This window comes from Oryx dammah, unplaced genomic scaffold (assembly GCF_014754425.2).
Source record: "Oryx dammah isolate SB20612 unplaced genomic scaffold, SCBI_Odam_1.1 HiC_scaffold_5, whole genome shotgun sequence".
Classification (NCBI taxonomy): Eukaryota; Metazoa; Chordata; class Mammalia; order Artiodactyla; family Bovidae; genus Oryx; species Oryx dammah.
Genome location: NW_024070189.1, coordinates 81,486,571 through 81,509,130, shown reverse-complemented (window position 1 = coordinate 81,509,130; position 22,560 = coordinate 81,486,571).

Here is a 22,560-nt window from a genome sequence, read left to right as displayed (position 1 = left end):
TGTAGCACTATTATAATAGCCAGGGCATGGAAGCAATGTAGATGTCCATTGACAGATGAATGGATAAAGAAGTTGTGGTACATGTATACAATGGAATATTACTTAGTCATAAAAAGGAATAAATTTGATTAAGTTGAACTGAGCTGGGTAAAACTAGAGCCTGATATACAGAGTGAAGTCAGAAAGAGAATAATATCATATATTAATGCATATATATGGAATCTAGAAAAATGGTACTGATGAACCTATTTGCAAGGCAGGAATAGAGACACCAAAATAGAGAACAGAGTTGTGGACACAGTGGGTGGAGGAAGGGGTAGGATGAATTGAGAGAGTAACATTGGAATATATACATTATCCTATGTAAAACAGATAGCTAGTGGGAAGTCACTGTATAACACAAGGAGCTCAACCCAGCACTCTGTGACAACCTAGAGGGGTGGTATGGGGGAGTGAGATGGAGGCTCAAGAGGGAGGATATATATATATATACATATATCGCTGATTCACATTGTTGTACAGCAGAAACCAACAGAACACTTTAAAACAAGTATCCTCCCATTAAAAATAAATTTTAAAAATTTGTGATAGAGGAAAAAAAAATTTAAGGGGGTGGAGATTAGCCAGGAGGATCAGAGGTACAAAGAGAAGGCTATGTAATGAAGGAAGCAGAGATAGTTTGAAGATACAGTGCTGCTAGCTTTGAATGTGGAGGACAGGACCAAAAGTCAAGGAATGCAGCTAGCCACTAGATCCTGGTAAAGGCAGGAAACAGATTTTTTCCCCCAGAGCTTTCAGAAGAAACCAGCCCAACTTACACTTAGGTTTTATCGAAAGAGCACACATATGTAGACTTCTGACTTCCAGAACTGTAGGAGAAATTTGTGCTAGTTTAAGTCGTTAAATCATCAAATTAGATTGTTACAGCATCGGTTGAAAACTAGTATAGATAGTAAGAGGAAAGAGGAGTGATTAGGGACTGATTAGGAACCCTAGAACTGGGTGAAAAATGTAATGGCAGGATGTTTCACCATCTCCCCTGCACCTTCCAACTGAACAAGATGACTCATAAGTATTTCAACCTTTGCCTTGTAGCCCAGCTGCCCGGTTAGGCTCATTCCTCCCCTTGATTAAACAGGATGCTAGCTAAAATAAAATCTTACGACAACTCTAAATGTTGCTGAAACCGTGTCAGTCATACAACATTGCTGGGAATGTAAAATGGTAATCTATTCTGGAAAAGTTTGACACTTTCCTGTAATACGGTACAGGCAACTCAAATATGATGCAATGATTGATCTCATGGGCATTTATCACAGAGAAATAAAATCTAGGCTAAAACAGAAATCTGGATATAAATATCCATTACAGTTTCTTTCAAAATAGCCCCAACTGGAAACAAAGGCATCTTTCAATAGATGACTGGTTAAATTATCAGTGATATGTCTATAGCATGGACTATTACCTAATAATTAAAAAGTATAGACTTTTCATGCATGGAACAGTTTGAATGATTTTTTAGATAATTATGCTGTTACAAAAGCCAATCTTGAAAAGTGTTAAACAGGTACAATTATGGAAATGGGGAATAGGGTAATTATTGCCAGGAGTTAGGGATGGTGAGAGGAGGGGGGTGTGACTATGAAATGGAACTATAAGGAATCCTTTGATGATGGAATTGTCTTTTATGTTGTGTCTTAAATTGACTATATCAATGTTTATATTTTGCTTATAGTATAGTTTTGCAAGATGTTACCATTAGGAGAAGCTTGTTAAAGTGCACACAGGATAGCTATCTCTGTATTATTTCTTCCAACTACAAGTGACTCTGTCTCAAAATGAAGAGTTTAAATAAAATAAAAAAAAGACGTCATGAAAAACAACCAGAAATACATTTCATAGGTAATAGAATACTCAGCTATTATTTGTCATAAAAAGGTTTTATTTCTTCTTTGTTTTTGATAGATATGTTCATTGTGAATAGGATATTGGGATGATTTTTTTGTTTTTTCTCTAAAGATGTCACCCTGTTGTCTCCTAGCTTGTATAGTTTTTGATGAAAAATATTGTACGTATGTAGGTACAGGTTTCTTTTTTCTCACTGACTTTCTCTGGGACTTTCTCTTTCTCTTTGATTTTTCAAATGCTTGAATATGATGCGTCTAGGTCTAGTTCTTTTGTTATTTTTTTCTACTTGAGGTTTTCTGCACCATTTCAGCAATCTTGAAAAATGAGCTAAAATTATGTTTTGGGAAGAAGTCTTTCACTTAGTCGTAGGAAAGCACTTCCAAATGGCAGAGTAAGAAACTCTGAAAACTCTTTGATCCATATAAGCACCATTAACAGTGCAAAATGGTCAAAATCAACATTTTTCTGAACTCTTCAAATTAATCCAAGTTAAGGAACAACAGTCAAGGAACATTTATTCAATAAAAATGGTTGAATCTCGGAATGAGTAGCTGATAATGCTATATGGACTTGTACTATAGTTGTGCTTTTCTTCCCAGCTTAGTGGAATCCTTGAAAATAATTAGCCTCACAGCTGTAATAGCTGTGAAAACCAGCTGTGAAAAACAGGGTCTAGCAGCCACTTTACAGACAAAATCTCTCTGAATCTGCCCTAAAGTCCATATCACTGAAGCATTGTCACTCATTGATTTATATGACAGCTCTCTATAAAACCTCATTTTAAAGGATTTGTCTTTATTTGACCTGACTCAGAACTCATTCAGTGGAAAAGGCCTTATCCATATAGTGTTCCTTGAAAAAAGGTTTAGAAAAATTAGTTGAATGGGAAGTGTTGAAGAAGGACAAGAAGAAATGGAAGAAGAAGGAGAAAGATTATCTTGACTGCTGAAATGAAAATAGAATTTACCAGTGGAAAGAAAGCATAGAGACATCAAACAGTAAGAGGATTGAGAAGGGATCATTGTAGTTAGCAATGTGGAATGAAATGAGAAAGGCAAAAGCCTGATTGGAGAGAGGTTAAAGGGGAGAAAGGAATTGCAAACAAGTACAATCTTAGAATCTCATATTTTGGTCTTACTGTACTTTAATTAGCCACTTCATTCTGTAGATATGGAATGGAAACCTCAAGAAATTGACCACAAAACATTTAACTTGTTAGCAAACAAGGAGCTAGCACTCACCCACACTTTCTCACTCTCATTTTAAATATCCTTCAGTCACACAAGATTTCCTCCTTCTGAAAAAAAGGAAAAGGTCAGTTACTTTATTATTAGTTACAAACTGGTTGTGGACTTCAGAAATAAAATATTTTTGCTTTGTCCAATAAGAAGCCAGTCATTATTTTGGTTATGACATTCTGAAAAAGGCAAAAGTACAGAAATTGTTTCCTATTTCTCTTCTTTATTTCTGCTCTGCCTTTCAGAGACAGCAGATGCTTGGTTCTTGAGTTTCCCTTATAGGAACTGCCCTTGTGGCTCAGCTGGTAATCTGCCTGCAATGCCAGAGGCCTCGGTTCAGTCCCTGGGTTTGGAAGATCCTCTGGATTAAGGAAAGGCTACCCACTCCGGAATTCTGACCTGGAGAATTCCATGGACTATGTTGCATGGGGTCACAAAGAGTTGAACACAACTGAGCGACTTTCACCTCACTGCTTTTATGCAGATATCATATTCAACTACTCTTTGGACTATAAGTATTAGCAACAAAAAGGCAATTTGATTTTTGTATTTTGGTCACTTTTTTCTCATGGACTTAAGCCCACAAAAGTGTATTATCTTTGGTTCTTAAATATTTTGCTCCGAATGAGTTTTATATATTTTGTTTTAGAATAATAAGAATTGAATTTCTCTTTTTACTTAAAATCAGAGACTTCTAAAGGCCTTTCTGCCCTCCACACCCACCCCCCCACCCTTCCCACAAATCTCTTACTCAGTTTTGATGTTTTCTAGAGAATATAGGGAGGTGAATAATATCAAGTTTTATGTATGTATCATCCAGCTTAGCATGGTATCATAGAAGAAAATGGAAATAATAATCCACAGTGGTCAAGGAACTAAAAACTAAACTTGATCCATAATTAAACAATATATTCACATGACCTAGAAAAGAGCTTGTAGCTCTTACTAATCTCTGATGTTCTTTTACAAGGCTTATCTCCATTTGAAAGCTTCCTTTTAAAGCATTTATTTGGCAATAGTCTAAATTATTCACTGCTTCCAATATTAATTTTGAGTGTATTCTATACAATGGGATAGAAACATTTTATGCAGATTTTTAATTAAGATTAGTCAAAGCCACCATGCTAATAATAATAACAAATAGACACATAGCACAACATATACACTGTGTAGTTCTGGCTCATTAGATAGACTATGTGGCAAACAGCAATCAAAGCATCATTTCTTTGAACATTTACTTTAATTACGATACTATGTACTACATATAATATTTATTCTAGTGGTGTGTAAAGGATTTTAAGATGAAAAAGTCTAATTATGGTAATTATGATTTGAGGGCTTTTTTCTTGAATACTTCCTTTGGAGGTGCCATGAAAAAAATATTAAGTAGAAAAAGGCTCTGGGCATGAACAAACACTTCATTTTTGTTTTCGTTTTTTTTTTTTTAATAATCCTCATCATATTCAATGCTGCTGCCATATTAGCATATTGTCATTTCTGCTTTTTCCTTTTTCTTAAAAAATCCATTTGCATAATTATGTAGAGTGCAGTCTCTCAGGTTGTTCTTGGGTATGGAGTACTTAGTATTGCATATTAGTGAAGGAGATAAGCTTCTGTAGATACACACGGCTTTGGATCTGAAAAGAAAATAAATTTATGTGTTTTCTCTCTTATTTCTGACTTCTTTGTGAAGAGGAAAGCTTTGGCACATTAGAACAATGAATGTAAAATTTTCTTATTTTCTTTTTAAAATGTCCTATATATCATATACAAATACTTATGTTTACACAGGTGTTAAGTTTTGTTGTGATGAGGAACAGTTATATGAAATTCTGACCTCTACATTATTTCTCAATTTCTATTCAGATACATAAATGAGGTATGAATACAAAATAAAGAATAGAAAAACATTTTGTTAAATAGTACACTAGTTTCTAGTGATCTTAAAAAAATGCATACAAATATTGATACACATACAAATGTGCACTCACATATGATGAATTTCTATGCAGAGAACAGTATTTTTTAAATGTATAATAAATATTTAGAGGGGAATTGTTTATTTATACCAATTTTTAGTATAACCATTTTACTGCCTTTGTTAAACATTCCTTCTTGTATATTAAAAAAAAATTAAAGCAAAATGAAAATTGCCAGAAAGCAAAACAAAAATTTATTACAATTCTTACCATTCATCACTCAATAATTAGTTTTAGTGACCATCAACCTTGTCTTTCTTTATCCACACACAAGACTTCTAAAAGATAGGAATAGTTTAGACATTAAAAATGGTAGCATGCAGACTATTTTAAACTTAAAATCAAGCTTAATTATATATGACTTTAATTGAAGAAAAAGATACTGAAGACATATAACACAATTACTAAAGTTCGTCTGTGTGTGTGTTTGCAGGCACATGCACGCATGCATAGCACATATACATGTATGCAAGACATACCTTTAAAGAGAGTTTATAAAATGAGATTAACAGAATTTAGTGTCTTCTATCTTTAGCAAAATTTCCAGTTTATTAAAAGGTATTATGCAGCTTACAGAATATCTGGGAGAGAACTGAGGGACCAGGTTCCTGACTAATACACAATGAAGAAAATGAAAATAGTATCAAAGATCAAATGTAAATAAAAGTACACTAAGCCCACTTCCACCATTCACATCTGAGATACTAAAATTGCTATATGGCATGTATTACCAAAGTATGAACATAGTTGGCCATCCATTCCAGAAGGCAAGCAAACAGAAATAACAAAACTAAAAAGTGAAAGAGGAGAGTGAAAAAGTTGGCTTAAAGCTCAACATTCAGAAAACTGAGATCATGGCATTTGATCCCATAACTTCATGGGAAATAGGTGGGGAAACAATGGAAACAGTGTCAGACTTTATTTTTCTGGGCTCCAAAATCACTGCAGCCATGAAATTAAAAGATGCTTACTTCTTGGAAGAAAAGTTATGACCAACCTAGATAGCATATTCAAAAGCAGAGACATTACTTTGCCAACAAAGGTCTGTCTAGTCAAGGCTATGGTTTTCCTAGTGGTCATGTATGGATGTGAGAGTTGGACTGTGAAGAAAGCCAAGCACCGAAGAATTGATGCTTTTGAACTGTGGTGTTGGAGAAGACTCTTGAGAGTCCCTTGGACTGCAAGGAGATCCAACCAGTCCGTTCTGAAGGAGATCAGCCCTGAGTGTTCATTGGAAGGACTGATGCTGAAGCTGAAACTCCAGTACTTTGGCCACCTCATGTGAAGAGTTGACTCATTGAAAAAGACTCTGATGCTGGGAGGGATTGGGGGCAGGAGGAGAAGGGGACGACAGAGGATGAGATGGCTGGAAGGCATCACTGACTCAGTGGACATGAGTCTGAGTGAACTCTGGGAGTTGGTGATGGACAGGGAGGCCTGGCATGCTGCGATTTATGGGGTCGCAAAGAGTCGGACACGACTAAGCGACTGAACTGAACTGAACTGAAAACACAGTTGAGTTTGTTCCATTTCTGTGTCCATTTTTTGGAATTGAAGACTCCTAAGAAAGAGATGGGAATACCAGACCACCTAACCTGCCTCTTGAGAAACCTGTATGCAGGTCAGGAAGCAACAGTTAGAACTGGACATGGAACAACAGACTGGTTCCAAATAGGAAAAGCAGTACGTCAAGGCTGTATATTGTCACCCTGCTTATTTAACTTCTATGCAGAATACATCATGAGAAACACTGGGCTGGAAGAAGCACAAGCTGAAATCAAGATTGCCTGGAGAAATATCAATAACCTCAGATATGCCAATGACACCACCCTTACAGCAGAAAGTGAAGAGGAACTAAGAAGCCTCTTGATGAAAGTGAAAGAGGAGAGTGAAAAAGTTGGCTTAAAGTTCAACATTCGGAAAACGAAGATCATGGCATCTGGTCCCATCACTTCATGGGAAATAGATGGGGAAATAGTGGAAACAGTGTCAACTTTATTTTTTTGGGCTCCAAAATCACTGCAGATGGTGATTGCAGCCATGAAATTAAAAGATGCTTACTCCTTGGAAGGAAAGTTATGACCAACCTAGATAGTATATTCAAAAGCAGAGACATTACTTTGCCAACAATGGTCCATCTAGTCAAGGCTATGGTTTCTCCAGTGGTCATGTATGGATGTGAGAGTTGGCCTTTGAAGAAGGCTGAGTGTCAAAGCATTGATGCTTTTGAAGTGTGGTGTTGGAGAAGACTCTTGAGGGTCCCTTGGACTGCAAGGAGATCCAACCAGTCCATTCTGAAGGAGATCAGTCCTGGGTGTTCATTGGAAGGACTGATGCTGAAGCTGAAACGCCAGTACTTTGGCCACCTCATGTGAAGAGTTGACTCATTGGAAAAGACTCTGATGCTGGGAGGGATTGGGGGCAGGAGGAGAAAGGGATGACAGAGGATGAGATGGCTGGATGGCATCACTGACTCAGTGGACATGAGTCTGAGTGAACTCTGGGAGTTGGTGATGGACAGGGAGGCCTGGTGTGCTGGGATTCATGAGGTCACAAAGAGTCGGACATGACTGAGTGACTGAACTGAACTGAACTGAAGAAAGCTTCTGTCTTGCAAACCCTGGGCTGTGTGCCTGTACTCTAGCTCCATGGCAGCTAGAGAAGCAAGGGTTCTTGACTGTAACAGAACCAGACAATTGTGTACCAAACAACTGTGGTTGTTGTGCAATCGCTAAGTTGTGTCCAACTCTTACACACCAGGGTTCCCTGTCCTTGCCATCTCCCGGACTTTGCTCAAACTCATGTCCATTGAGTCAGTGATGCCATCCGACCATCTCACCCTCTGTCACTCCTTTCTCCTCCTGCCTTTTTTCCCAACATCAGGATCTTTTCCAATGAGTTGGCTCTTTGCATCAGGAGCCCAAATTATTGGAGCTTCAGCTTCAGCATCAGTCCTTCTAATAAATATTCAGGGTTGATTTCCTTTAGGATTGACTGGTTTTATCTCAGTGTTGTCCAAGTGACTCTCAAGAGTCTTCTACAGCACCACAGTTTGAAAGCATCAATTTTTCAGTGCTCAGCTCTCTTTATGGCCCAACTCTCACATTCATAATATGACTCTCAAATTCATACATGACTACTAGAAAAACTATAGCTTTGATTGGATGGACCTTTGTCACCAATGTAATGTCTCTGATTTTTAATATGCTATTTAGATTTGTCATAGCTTTTCTGGGCTTCCCTGGTGGCTCAGAGGTTAAAGCGTCTGACTGCAATGTGGGAGACCTGGGTTCGATCCCTGGGTCAGGAAGATCCCCTGGAGAAGGAAATGGCAACCCACTCCAGTATTCTTGCCTGGAGAATCCCATGGACAGAGGAGCCTGGTGGGCTACCATCCACAGGGTTGCAAAGAGTTGGACACTACTGAGCGACTTCACTTTCATAGCTTTTCTTCTAAGATGATTTCTTCTATGACGACTTCCCTGGTGTCTCAGATGGTAAAGTGTCTGTCTACAATGTGGGAGACCCGGGCTCATCCCCTGGGTTGGGACGATCCCCTGGAGAAGGAAATGACAATCCACTCCAGTACTGTTGCCTGGAAGATCCCATGGACAGAGGAGCCTGGTAGACTACAGACCATGGCATCACAAAGAGTCAGACACGACTGAGCGACTTCACTTTCTTTTCTTCTAAGGAGCAAATGTCTTTTAATTTCATGACTGCAGTCACCACCTGCAGTGATTTTGGAGCCCAAGAAAATAAACTCTGCCACTGTTTTTGTTTTGCCCTGTTTATTTGCCATGAAGTGATGAGGCCGGATGCCATGATCTTTGTTTTTTGAATGTTGGGTTTTAACCCAGCTTTTTCCCTCTCCTCTTTCACCTTTATCAAGAGGCTCTTTATTTCCTCTTTGCTTTCTGTCATTAGGGTAATATCATCTGCATATATGAAGTTGTTGATACTTAGCCTGGCAATCTTGATTCCAGCTTGTGAGTCATCCAATCAGGCACTTTGCATGATGTATACAGCCTTGACATACTACTTTCCCAATTTGGAACCAATCCATTGTTCCATGTCCAGTTCTAACTGTTGCTTCCTGACCTGCATATAGATTTTTCAAGAGGCAGGTCAGGTGGTCTGGTATTCCCATCTCTTGCAGAATTTTCCACAGTTTGTTGTGATCCACACAGTCAAAGGCTTTGGCATAGTCAATGAAGCAGAAGTAGATGTTTTTGTGGAACTCTCTTGCTTTTTCTATGATCCAATGGATGTTTGCAATTTGATCTCTGGTTTCTCTGCCTTTTCTAAATCCAGCTTGTAGATCTGGAAGTTCTTGGTTCACGTACTATTGAAGCCTAGCTTAAAGGATTTTGAGCCTTACATGACCAGCATGTGAAATGAGCACAACTGAACAGTAGTTTGAACTCAGGGACAACGGGACTTACAGAATGGGAATTTATCATATTTTGGTGATTTTGAAAGATGCGATGTCACAATGACAGTTATCTGTTACTATCTCACTTCCTGATCTTTTTTCATTTACTTCCCTCTTTTCATGGAGCACATTCAGGAGTTACTGAGAAATTATACATGGGAGGTAATATTTTGAGCTATTTTTAACTATACATTTCAAGCTTGAAAAATATTTTACTCCCTTCTAAGAAATATGAGAAAATATCACTCATACTTCCTCCCACATTTGATCTTTTAGCTTTCATTTTTAATTATACTATCATTTTAACATTTCCAAGAAGTATAGCATTCACATTAGATTATGTAACTGGAATTACTTTAGTTCTTTAATCTTCAATGTTGGCATAAATGGATTTAACTCTCATTAGGCATGCTTTTCTACAGTTTTACTTCTTTAAGCTTTTTATTTTTATCTCTTATTTGTCTAAATATCATTATGTAAAAATGAGAAGTCTTGGTGGCTCAGATGGTAAAGAATCAGCCTGCAGTGCGGGAGACCCAGGCTTGATCGCTGGATCGGGAAGATCCGCTAGAGAAGGTAATGGCAAACCACTCCAGTATTTGGCCTGGAGAATTCCACGGACAGAGGAGCCTGGTGGGCTATAATCTATGGGGTTGCAAATAGTTGGATATGACTGAGAAACTTTCATTCACTCACTTATAAACATTGAGGCGCATGTATCTTTTGAAGTAGAGTTTTCATTTTTTTTCTGGATATAAATCCAAAAATGAGATTGCTGCATCATAGGGTATCTCTATTTTTAGTTTTTTAAGGAACCTCCATACAGTTTTCCATAGTGGCTGTACTAATTTACATTCCAACCCAGTATAGGAGGGTTCCTTTTTCTCTGTACCCTCACCAGCATTTATTATTTATAGAGTTTTTAATGATAACCATTCTTATAGGTGTGAGGTTATACCTCATTGTGGTTTGGATTTGGATTTTTTTTAATAAATAGCAATGATGAGCATCTTTTCTTGTGTCCTTTATCATCTGTATGTCTTCTTTGAAGAAATGTCTATTTAGATCTTCTGCCCATTTTTATGATTGGGTTGTTTGTTTTGATATTTTCTTGCATTTGAGAAAAAGGAAAGGATGTTCATTATTGCCACTTCTATTCAAAATTGTACTAGAGGGCCTAACCAGTGCCATAAAAGAATAAAAATGGTAAAAAAATAATAATAATTGAAAAGAAATGAAGCTCTATCTACTAACAAATGATATGATTGTAATTGAATAAATTCCTAGGGAACTAATAAAAAAATTCCTACTAGAATTAAAAAAGGAAATTTAAGAAAAATCACAGAACAAATACCAGTGGACAAAAAATTAATTATATTTATATAAATAAATAATTATGCTGCTGCTGCTGCTAAGTCACTCCAGTAATGTCCGACTGTGTGCAACCCCATAGACGGCAGCCCACCAGGCACCCCCGTCCCTGGGATTCTCCAGGCAACAACACTGGAGTAGGTTGCCATTGCCTTCTCCAAATAATTATGATGAAGTTATAAAATTTAAAAAGCAAGATTATTTCTAATGGCAACAAAAATCTAAAATATTTTGAAATAAGTTTAACAAAAATTTTCAGACATTTTATAATGAAAACTAAAAATGTATCCAAGAGAATTTAATAATACTTAAATGTAGATATAGTTTGTTCAAGGATCAATTAAGTATTAAGTTGTTCATTCTCCAACAATTAATCTGTAGATTCAACCCAGTCTCAATCAAAATGAGAGCAGACATTTTCATAGAGTTTGGCAAACTATAAAATTTACTTGGAAAAGCAAAGGACATAGAATAGCAAAAGTTTTGTGAAAGATGGAAACAAAGGTAAAGGTATTACGCTACCTACCTTGAAGACTTAAACAAAGCTAATGTATTCTAGACAAGTGGTGTTAGTGGGTAGATAGATGTACAGTACCAGTGGAATAGGATACAGTCCGAAAATAAACCCACAACTATATGATCAGTTATTTTTTAACAAAGGACCAAGTAAGTTAATAAGGATAGATAACAGTGTCAGTGGAATAGGATGGAGTCCAGAAATAAATTCACAAATATATGATCAGTTATATTTTTAAAAAGTACCGTTAATGAGGAAAATGTATTCTTTTCCATAATTAATGTAGGAAAAACTGGATATCAATGTGAAAAAAAATAGGACTTCCATCCTTATCTTACACCATGTGCAAATATTAACTTGAAATGGATCATTAACCTAAAAATAAAAAGTAAAAATGTAAAACTTCTAGAAGAAAACACAGACTATCTTCATGCATTGAGGTTAGCAAAGATTTTTTTTAGATAATAAAAACAAAGCATCAAGTACAAAAGAAAATATATATTGCACTTCTTTAAAATTAAAGTTTTCTGTTTCTTTAAGCGTTATCAAAAAAAAAAAAAAATGAAAAGCAGTCCACAAATTGAGAGGATAGTTTTACGCTCTGTGTGCCTGTGTCAGATAGAGGCTTCTGTCCTGTGTTATGCTAAGTCACTTCAGTCACGTCTGATGATGTGCCACCCTATGGACTGCAGGTCAGGAAGCAACAGTTAGAACTGGACATGGAACAACAGACTGGTTCCAAATAGGAAAAGGAGTACGTCAAGGCTGTATATTGTCACCCTGCTTATTTAACTTATATGCAGAGTACATCATGAGAAACGCTGGGCTGGAAGAAGCACAAGCTGGAATCAAGATTGCCGGGAGAAATATCAATAACCTTAGATATGCAGATGATACCACCATTATGGCAGAAAGTGAAGAAGAACTAAAAAGGCTCTTGATGAAAGTGAAAGAGGAGAGTGAAAAAGTTGGCTTAAAGCTCAACATTCAGAAAACGAAGATCATGGCATCTGGTCCCATCACTTCATGGGAAATAGATGGGGAAACAGTGGAGATACAGTGTCAGAGTTTATTTTTGGGGGCTCCAAAATCACTGCAGATGGTGACTGCAGCCATGAAATTAAAATACGCTTACTCCTTGGAAGAAAAGTTATGACCAACCTAGATAGCATATTCAAAAGCAGAGACATTACTTTGCCGACTAAGGTCCGTCTAGTCAAGGCTATGGTTTTTCCTGTGGTCATGTATGGATGTGAGAGTTGGACTGTGAAGAAGGCTGAGTGCCGAAGAATTGATGCTTTTGAACTGTGGTGTTGGAGAAGACTCTTGAGAGTCCCTTGGACTGCAAGGAGATCCAACCAGTCCATCCTAAAGGAGATCAGCCCTGGGATTTCTTTGGAAGGAATGATGCTAAAGCTGAAACTCCAGTACTCTGGCCACCTCATGCGAAGAGTTGACTCATTGAAAAAGACTTTGATGCTGGGAGGGATTGGGGGCAGGAGGAGAAGGCGACGACAGAGGATGAGATGGCTGGATGGCATCACTGACTCAATGGACGTGAGTCTGAGTGAACTCTGGGAGTTGGTGATGGACAGGGAGGCCTGGCGTGCTGCGACTCATGGGGTCGCAAAGAGTCTGACACGACTGAGCGACTGAACTGTACTGAACTGATGGACTGTAGCCCACCAGGCTCCTCTGTCCATGGGATTCTCCAGGGCAAGAATACTGAAGTGGATTTCCATGGCCCTCCTCAGGGGAGGGGCCTCTATAGAGGGTATTTTAAGATCTCTCACAGCTCAGCAATATAAAGGCAAATGATCCAATAAAAAGTAGATGAAAGACTTGAAGGGATACCTCACAAAAGAAGATGTACAAATCACTAATAAATAGATTTTTTTTTAATGACCACTATTATTAATTATGGGGAAATGCAAATTAAAACCACAATGAAATAGCAACTTTCTCAATGCTCGGAATGACTAACATTAAAGGACTGATGATATCAAGTGTAAGAAAGGATGTGAGATTCTTGAGACTCATATATTGTTGGCAGGTGTCTAAAATGGTATAATCATGTTGGAAAAGTAACTAGAGTCTTCTTACAAAATTAAACGTACACATGTCATATGATACTCTTAGTGAAGGTGACCACACAGTGTCTTGGATATGAATATTCATGGCAGCTTTATTCTTCGCACACTAAAACTGAAAACAGCTTAGACACTCATCACAAGATGAATGATAAAGTGTGGTATATATCTATATATGGAATAATACTCAGCAATAAAAATAAATGAATTAATGATACAAATAGAAATATAGACTGATAAAACCATCATTTTTAATAAAGAAACTGGCACAAAACAGTACATATTGTATGAGTGAATCCATAGGACATTCAACACTAAGTGACACTACTGACAGAAATCAGGTTATACTTGCTTGGTGATGAGGGTATTGACTTAGAAAGCATCACTACAAACAAAGTTAGTGGAGGTGATGGCATTCCAGTTGAGCTATTTCAACTCCTGAAAGATGATGCTGTGAAAGTGATGCACTCAATATGCCAGCAAGTTTGGAAACCTCTGCAGTGGCCACAGGACTGGAAAAGGTCAGTTTTCATTCCAATCCCAAAGAAAGGCAATGCCAAAGAATGCTCAAACTCCTGCACAATTGCACTCATCTCACGCGCTAGCAAAGTAATGCTCAAATTCTCCAAGCCAGGCTTCAGCAATACGTGAACTATGAACTTCCAGATGTTCATGCTGGTTTTAGAAAAGGCAGAGGAACCAGAGATCAAATTGTCAACATCTGCTAGATCATGGAAAAAGCAAGAGAGTTCCAGAAAAACATCTATTTCTGCTTTATTGACTATGCCAAAGCCTTTGACTGTGTGGATCACAACAAATTGTGGAAAATTCTGAAAGAGATGAGACCACCTGACCTGCCTCTTGAGAAACCTATGTGCAGGTCAGGAAGCAACAGTTAGAACTGGACATGGAGCAACAACTGGTTCCAAATAAGAAAAGGAGTACATCAAGGCTGTATATTCTCACCTTGCTTATTTAACTTCTATGCAGAGTACATCATGAGAAACGCTGGGCTGGAAGAAGCACAAGCTGGAATCAAGATTGCCGGGAGAAATATCAATAACCTCAGATATGCAGATGATACCACCCTTATGGCAGAAAGTGAAGAACTAAAGTGAAGAACTAAAAAGCCTCTTGATGAAAGTGAAAGTGGAGAGTGAAAAAGTTGGCTTGAAGCTCAACATTCAGAAAACAAAGTTCATGGCATCTGGTCCCATCACTTCATGGGAAATAGATGGGGAAACAGTGGAAACAGTGTCGACTTTATTTTTGGGGGCTCCAAAATCACTGCAGATGGTGACTGCAGCCATGAAATTAAAAGACGCTTACTCCTTGGAACAAAAGTTATGACCAACCTAGATAGCATATTACAAAGCAGAGACATTACTTTCCCAACAAAAGTCCGTCTAATCAAGGCTATGGTTTTTCCAGCGGTCATGTAAGGATATGAGAGTTGGACTGTGAAGAAAGCTGAGCACTGAAGAATTGATGCTTTTGAACTGTGGTGTTGGAGAAGACTCTTGAGAGTCCCTTGGACTGCAAGGAGATCCAACCAGTCCATCCTAAAGGAGATCAGTCCTGGGTGTTCATTGGAAGGACTGATGCTGAAGCTGAAACTCCAGTACTTTGACCACCTCATGCGAAGAGTTGGCTCATTGAAAAAGACTCTGATGCTGGGAGGGTTTGGGGGCAGGAGGAAAAGGGGACAACAGAGGATGAGATGGCTGGATGGCATCACTGACTCGATGGACATGAGTTTGAGTGAACTCCAGGAGCTGGTGATGGACAGGGAGGCCTGGCGTGCTGTGATTCATGCAGTTGCAAAGAGTCGTACATGACTGAGCAACTGAACTGGGAGGGTATTGACTGAAGGGGGTGGAAGTGAACTTTCTGGTAGTGATGGAAATTTTCACTCTTTTGATTGATATGGCAATTTTACACATATATAAATTTATCAAACAATACAATTTTAAATGAGTGCATTTTACTGCATCCAAATTATACCTCATTAAGACTGAAAATGAATTGAAAAAAAATGACAGTAATCTAGCAGGCACATACATGTTGGGTAAAGTTTTTCAAAGTGATGTTATCTAGTATGGGTGAGCAGGTGGAGCATTTTTATCTATTTTATATTTTATATTGCTGGTAATACATTCTTTTAAAATCACTCTGGAAAAGAATTTGACAGTATGTATTTTAGACAGCCTTTTGCATCGCTTAAGACCCAGTGATTTCATTCTGGAGTGAACACCTGAAAGAAAGGTATATGTATGTTTATAGCAGCACTGTTTGTAAAAGCCCCAAAGTGTGAACAGTTCAGATGATCACTTGTAGATGAATATATTACAACGGAAAGTTACACAGCACTGAAAATAAACCAACCATATAACACATACTGTGGAATTTAAAAAATTAATGTTGAGTGAAAGAAGACAAACAAACACAAATGAGCTTATACTAGATGATGCCTTAATGTATGCCTAATGCACTGGAAGTCAGGATAATTGTTTGCTTGGTGGTGACAGTGCTAGCAGAGGTTAGGGATTTGTGCTGTCATCTGGGGTATTGGTTATCTGATGTGTCCATGTTATAAAAATTAGCTGAGGTTTACACTTGTATGTATGTATTTACCTCTTTATACTTCAATACAAAGTTTATTTAAAAAATGAAACAACTGGATAAAGAATAATGTTCAGTCAATCACCCAACTCTTTCTTATATAATTCTGCAGGTTCTGTGAAGTCCAAGGACCCTCAGAAAGTCATAGCTTTCATAGCTTTTCATGATACCTTTTTTGTACCAATGCTACATCATCTTCTGGGGAAAAAAATTAAAGCAAAAAAACCTGCACAAATTGACTTTATTCCAAAGATATTAACAATTTTTTTGAGAGACAGAACAAAAATGATGTGTATTAAACAATTATTAATGGTGTACAAAAAGGCAGCAAAAAGCAATGGTATATTTGAATGGGATTAAATGTACTCCCAAAGGAACAAATAATGACAGCAACATAATTTCAACTTTTTGTCTTAGAAAATGACATCAAAGTACTTGATTACCTGTAATTCATGAAAAGTTGGGAGCAAGCTTGGTAAAAACACTGACGTCTCTGTTTGGTCCTTCAAGTACATAATTATTCTATCACATACATAAAACACACATGGGGTCCTTTAGGGTCAAAAAATGCAGCATCAGTTTTTAAACAGGAAGAATAATACTGCTATCCTGTTTCATTAACTGAGTTGTTGAAAGGATTTTCTGATATAATTTAGCTACAAATATTTGTAATAATTTCTTCTATATGTTCATTATTATCATTAAATTTAGACTTTACAGTAGCCAAAATCCACCATAACTCAAATGCTAACTTTGATGTAAATATTATGCTTTTCAATAAAGCTTTATGATACTGGTAATTAACCATATGTGCAGCTAAGATCTACTTTATGGACTTTATAGTAATGAAAAATCAAATGTTGCTATTTGTTCATTAAGCTGATACTTGCAGAAACACTCCTTGAGGCACTCAAAAACCAACTTCAAAGTTTTATAGATTTAATTTATACCACCACACCTCCAAAGGGATCTGATGCAGCTACAAACTTTAGTAAGTTATAAATTAGGAAAATCTTCAGACCAGCATTTTACATAATATGTTTATATAATATTAGCTCCATGGAAGGCTAAAAGTGTAGCAAAGGGGAAAAAAACAAGTTGTGTAATTAAATAAATTGAAAACTGATTAGTAGCTTTAGTTGGCAACACTGCCTAGATGAATCTTCATGAAGAAATGTACGTTGTGAATCCACAGTGGGGGCATGACATCACATCAGAAAAATTCTCCATTTCTCCTTTACTCACATACTTGATGTGTGGGTTTTCCCCCACACTATGCAGCTCTCTGCAACATCAACTCGGTGTCCTGCAATTCAATTCAGTTCTGATACTAACTGGAGTTAGTGCAGATCACACAGGTTAAGGTCTTACTCTTACAAGACTACTCCCCACTTTAAATAACAATTGCAAGAGGTCCCCAGGTTATCTACAACTTCTGTCCAATTTGGCCACAAATTGGAGGTTCTAATGACCTTACTCCTTAGATTTAAAGCTCACTCAACACAAAGAGACACTTATATTTACCAATGTATTATATAATAAAGAATAGAGATGAACAGATGGATCAAGATACAGAGAGTGCAGTCTAGAAGGGTCCCAAGTACAGCAGCTTCTAACCTCATGGAGTTTGGGTAGGCCACCCTCCTGGACACATCAATATGTTAAACTCACCTAACTCCTTAATTTGGGATTTTATGGCAGTTATATTATATAGACATGATCAATTTTTATCTCCATTTCAAGCTCCTCTAGGGAAAATAGGGTATGGGACTGAAAGTTTTAAGCTTCTAATCAGGTGTTGGTCTTTCTGGTGAGCAGTCCATATCCACCAAGAGTCAGCTCATTAGAACACGAGATATTTCCATCACCTAGGAAAATCCAAGGGATTTAGGGGCTCAGAGTTAGATGCTCCTATCACTCAGGAAATTATAGAAGTTTTTGAGTTTCCATGTCAGTAACCAAGGTCAAAGACTAAATGTTATAACAGAAGATTCTCCTAGCATCCTATTTGTGAGGGTTTTAGGAGCTCTGGGTCAGGAGTGGTGAACAGAGCCCAGTATAGATATAATTCTTATGATTTTACAACATCTTGTGTTTCTCAAATACATTTGGCAACTCTAAACAACTTCCTTTATGACACTTCCCTTAGGAATATGTTCTGCTCTGTGCTTTTGGAGAATACGTTCTGCTGTATGTTACTTGATGTGCTTCCCTATTGGGTCGTGGTAAAGAATCTGCCTGCCAATGCAGGAGACTTGGGTTCGATCCCTGGGTCAAGGAGATTTACTGGAGAAAGAAATGGCAAGCCACCCCAGTATTCTTGCCTGGGAAATCCCATGGACAGAGGATCCTGGCAGACTACCATCCCTGGGGTCTTTAAAGAACAGATACAACTTAATGACTAAACAGCAACAACAAACATGTTACTTAAAACCACAATATGAAAACAATGTCATGGAGGATTTTCCTGAAATTTTCTGCAGATGCTGCTGCTGCTGCTAAGTCACTTCAGTCGTGTCCGACTCTGTGCGACCCCATAGATGACAGCCCACCAGGCTCCCCCATCCCTGGGATTCTCCAGGCAAGAACACTGGAGTGGGTTGCCATTCCCTTCTCCAATGCATGAAAGTGAAAAGTGAAAGGGAAGTCACTCAGTCGTGTCTGACCCTTAGCATGGACTGCAGCCTACCAGGCTCCTCCATCCATGGGATTTTCCAGGCAAGAGTACTGGAGGGGGTGCCATTGCCTTCTCCAGTGAGCTACTTCTAATTTTATACTGAGCTATTCCTAGATTCCTGCTGATGACTGATAAGGACTACTGGCAAACCTATGTTAGCCGAACTAACAGAGCTATTTCAGGAGGCCTGCAATTGGTGGTGGTATGACAGAGGAGGAAAGCAAGTAACATTCTGAACATTCTGCCTTTGTTGTACAGAACCTTTTTCTTCTACTTCCTCTGCCACCACTGAATAGTTCTGCAGCACGATCCTAGTACCCAGAACACGTAGCTCTGCCTTCTATCATTAGTCTCTGGTAGGCCTACATTTTAATCCTTAGCCTTGCTGTCTTCTTTTTCCCAAGGCATTGTGACTTGTCTGATATCAGAGAACAAACATATCTACATGGCATGTAAATGATAGCAAAAGTGCTAGCAAAGAACATTAAAGCAATTGCCTTGTATATAAAATTACAAATGTTAAGGTACTTTGAGGTCAGTGGAATTCTCCATCATATTTCAAAGACTTTGGGTTTACTATTGCTCTGTGGGAGTACTGCAATAATAAAAGCAAAATATAAGTCTAAGGACCTTTAAATGCCATTAATTATATTCACCATAAAAGAATTTTAAAATTCAAATTGTGCTCTCAATTATTATTTAATTGCATTAAGATGATGAAATTTGGTTTCACAAGGATGGTTCAAGACAGTCAATAGAAAATAATTCTCCAAATACAGAAAATTGTTTTATACTAAGCTGTCAGAGAAGTATGACATATTGTTGGAAGGCGTGGCTATAACATAATGATTATGATCACATGAGCTCTACATATACAGTCCTATGCACAGGCAAGAACCTTTATTCTGGCATGTGAAGAGATACCAGAAATTTGGTTATTGTTCTTTTTCTAAGAGATATTTTTATATGATTAAATATGTAAAATGAAATGTGTTTAGAAGGATTACCTCATAATGACATTGATGTTCTATATGTTCATTTATAAACTTAACATCATCTTATAAAAAGATCAACAAATCTTTTCCCTCTGGTGCTGAACAAATTGTTTTAAATATCCATATTGAAAAAGTCAGTCAAGAGTATCCAGTAAAGTTCTTCCCTGGTGGTCCAGTGGCTAAGACTCCATGCTCCCAATGCAGGGGACCTGGGTTTGATACCTGGTCAGGGAACTAGATTCCATATGCCTCAACTAAGAGTTTGCATTCCACAATGAAGATCAAAGATCCTACGTACTTCAACTAAATAAATAGTTTTAAAAGAAGAATGTCTAGTCAAACTCTAATAATATAGAGAGCAATGCCCATGTTGGAGGAAAGAAAAACTTACCCCCTGAGAGTAAACATAAAGCCATTATAGTTAAAACAGTTTGGAATTGGCTCATTAATAGACAAATACAAAGTCTAGAAATACATTTGTTCATGAAAATTTAGAATATGATGAAAGATTTATGTAAGCTTCACATATATGGGGAGATCTACTGTAAGGAATTGAATCACACAATTATGAAAACTGAGACATTCTGTGATTGCCCTCCACAAGCTGGAGGAGCAGAAAATCCAGTAATCCAGGAAAGCTGGTGATATGATTCAGTCCTAGAACCATGAAAACCAATGGTCGAAGTCCTGGCCCCAGTGTATGGCAAATACAATATTGTAATTAGCCTCCAATTAAAATTAATAAATTTAAATTAGAAAAAAACTAAGAATTGAGGGGATCAGTGGTATAAGGGACAATCTGAGTTTGAAGGCCCAAGAACCAGGAAATTTGATGTCCAAGGGCAGGAGAAGATTTACATCCTAGCTTAAACGGTGGACAAATTTGCCTTTCCTCAGCCTTTGTTTTATTGGGGCCTTTAATGGATTGATTGGTGAGGGAGATCTTTACTCAGTCTACTGATTCAAATGCTAATATCTTCTGAGATGACCCTTACAGAAACACTTAGAAAAAATGCTCTACCAGTTATCAGGGTATCACTTAGCCCAGTCAAGTTAACATATAGAATTAACAACCACAGTCTATATGAACTTTCACTCCCAATGGCTGCAAACAGTATTGGCATCTGAAGACATTGAAAAAGATTTCCATTTCCCACTCTGCTTATTACTTCTCTGATTAGATGTTTTCATTTGAAAGCAGTGTTTCATGGAAAAAGAAACTGTAAGAGGTAAAGTTAGGGGACCAAGGATAAAGGAAATCTGTCAAATAATAAATACCAAAAGGCTAATTAACTTAAATTCAAGTTAATAACTCCATAAAATCTTGGCCTTCGTTACTGCACTCTTTTTTACTGTGAACATGTGATAATAAGCTCTATTTGTAACATTATCAAAAAAGAAAAAAGAGTAGAGACAAGGTCACTTTTAGTAATTGTTATAAATTGGCATATCCATTTGCTGTTGCATAAAATGTGCCAATAAAACAAATAACTGTTTTCTAGATACCTTTATTTACTCAGCTTTAGTATGGCCATAGCCATAATAATATGAAGGTGGTTATGTATATATTCACTGCTACTTGACTATGTATTCCTTCAATCATCCTGGAAAAATGAAGAAACAGCATGATAAACTTTGAGATTCTGGTCTTCTGAGAGTTGGAGTGGTGTGGAGAGGAAAAGGAACTAATATGTGTGGAGTGCATGCTATAAATATTGGGGAAAGATTTTAGTAACCTTGGAGGAAGTGTTTATTTTTTAATACCTTCTTCAGTAGCTCAAGAGGTGCTGGCTTAGCCTCTTGGCGAGAGAATGATAATAACCATTGAACTACAGACATGTGTCCTTCTCAAAAGGGATAACCATTGTTAGATAGTTATATAGGTATCCCTTGCTCTGTACTTCTCACCCATCCCTCTATATTATATCATATATCAGGGCAGGGTGTCTCTCTTTAAGCCTTTAATGTGGTGAGGCTAGTCCTTATATGCTCACTGAAATAATACTTTATTTAGGATAAGGGCTTAGGGAGAAAATTAGTGCTTTTCCATTTCTATGTATACATTTTTTCTAACAAATATGATTATGCCTTATACCATATGGCACTTGGTAGAATTTGTGTCTATTTACCTCACAAAAATATTAGTCTCTTTTACATATATTACCTTATTTCAATATCTGCTCTAAGGTGAATTTTGATATCCTCATTTTATGAACAAGGAAACATATATGAAATTCAGCAGTCATTAAGGGAAATAGGGCTATTACAGTTGAGATGAGGTCATATAGCAGAGTAAGGTGGAACTTTAATGTGATATGCATGCTGTCCTTATTAAAAGAGGAGGGGAAAATAGATGCTGAAGGGACAGCGCCGTGTGATGATAGAGGCAGAGACTGAAGGGTTACGGCCGCAGATAGGCAATGGCAGGGATTACCAGCAAGCCACCAGCTAGTCAGAGGAAAGGAAGGATTCTCCCTTACAGGTTGCAGAGGGACTGTGGCTTTGTCAGCTACTTGATTTTGGACTTCTATCCTCCAAACTGTGAAACGATAGATGTCTGTTATTTTCAGCTGCCCAGTGAATGGCACTTTGCTATGGCAGTCCTCAGAAACTAATATACAACCCAAATGATAAGAACAAAATGGCTACAGCCAAAGAAATATACACATGGCAAATAAATGTGAAAAGATGATAAAACTCATTCGTCTTTGGGGAAAAAAAATGTAAG